A 1,587-nucleotide genomic window follows, 5' to 3' on the forward strand; every position below is an offset into this window, starting at 1 on the left:
CCTTCGGAGCAACTACTTACATTTGGCATCCTTTCGTCGGGCTGTGAGCAGGAAGTCCTTAATTTCTTCAATTTTCCGAGGCTGCAACACAAAAGAAGCGGGTAAACAGACAGCAAAGAGACACATCTTTCGGCGATGGTCCAGTCCACCAGCTCCTCCCGGCCTCCGGAGATTCTTGGGAGGCTCTCTTGCCCTCGCCCCGGGGCCCCACGAGCCCACCCGGGGAAGGCGCCAGGCAGGGACCGTACTCACCATGGCGACGAGGCGCTCTGGGCGCTGGCGCGGACCGGGACCTGCGGGAAACAGTCCTCGGCGTTAACACGGCGCGGGGGCTGGCAGCGAACCCCGTTTTCCCGCTCTCCCCCGAAATATCGGCCCCATCGCACTCCCCTTCTCCTCCTCGACACCCTCCACGCGGACCTGGGGTCCCCAAATTTCACCTGGCCGTGAATTGCCCCAGATTACCCTTCTCACCCGCGTACCGCCCTAGAGACACTCACAGCAAGCTTCAACCGGGAAAAACGACGAAAAAAAACGAGACTTCCGTTTCCGGGCAGTTAAACCCTCCCAACGGAGGAAACTGGATACGGTGCCTGCCGAGGGTCAAGACTCATGTAGGCGTTCGCACTTCCAATTTCAGCAGCCCTGCCCCCTTGTGGTCGAAGTCAACAGTGCAGCTCCAAGAATGGAATGGACCATCCTGGCTGCCGCCCTCCCTCCGCCTCCCTCCTCCCGCTCCTCCCCATCCCTTCCTCCTATGACCCCCGCCTCTTCCGAATCCACCCCTTCCTGTCTTCCCCTGCAACCCCCCAAACCCCAGCCTGGCTTTCGTAGGTTTTAGCTCAGATTCAGTTTGAAGAGCTAACGCTTATTCTCCACGGCTTTCATTGGACCTGCGCACGGGCATCTACACAGAAAATTCTTCATTTAATGGCAGGGACCCTCGTGCGCACCTTGTAGAACCTCTTGTTCTGGCGCCTCACGTTTTCTTCCGGTCTCTTTTTTGGCACCTGAATCATGACCAGGGCCCTGGGCTCTTCTTTCCATAAGAGGGAGCGTTCCTGCCGGCAGCTTCCAATTCCCTTAGGAATGGGTGTACAATGAAAGCAAGTTAAGTCCAGGCGCGGTGGTTCACGTCTGTAACCCCAGCACTGGGGGAGGCCGAGGCGGGCGGATCGCTTGAGGCCAGGAGTTCGAGACCAGCCTGGGCAACCTAATAACACCCCCCCCCCCGCGCCATCTCTAGCAATAAAAATAATAATAGCCGGGCGCGGTGGCTCACGCTTGTAATCCCAGCACTTTGGGAGGCCGAGGCGGGCGGATCATGAGGTCAGGAGATCGAGACCACTGTGAAACTCTGTCTCTACTAAAAATACAAAAAATTAGCCAGGCGTGGTGGCGGGCGCCTGTAGTCCCAGCTACTCGGAGAGGCTGAGGCAGGAGAATGGGGTGAACCCGGGAGGCGGAGCTTGCAGTGAGCCGAGATTGCGCCACTGCACTCCAGCCTGGGTGACAGAGCGAGACTCCGTCTCAAAAAAAAAAACACACAATGGCAAATTTGTTCAAGTACCAAAGAGCTCCAGCTCC

At 57.8% G+C, this 1,587-nt stretch overlaps 1 long non-coding RNA gene across 1 annotated transcript; it reads right to left on the bottom strand.

Moving 5' to 3' along the window:
- Positions 1 to 20: 20 nt before the first annotated feature.
- On the bottom strand, positions 21 to 596 carry LOC116465872 (uncharacterized). Its single transcript, XR_004247283.2, has 3 exons — positions 466 to 596; positions 253 to 293; positions 21 to 81 (listed from the first exon to the last, which is right to left on the bottom strand). It is a non-coding gene; the product is annotated as an uncharacterized LOC116465872 (long non-coding RNA).
- Between the last annotated feature and the right edge of the window lie 991 nt (positions 597 to 1,587).

This window comes from Hylobates moloch, unplaced genomic scaffold (assembly GCF_009828535.3).
Source record: "Hylobates moloch isolate HMO894 unplaced genomic scaffold, HMol_V3 SCAFFOLD_12847, whole genome shotgun sequence".
In the NCBI taxonomy this organism is placed as follows: Eukaryota; Metazoa; Chordata; class Mammalia; order Primates; family Hylobatidae; genus Hylobates; species Hylobates moloch.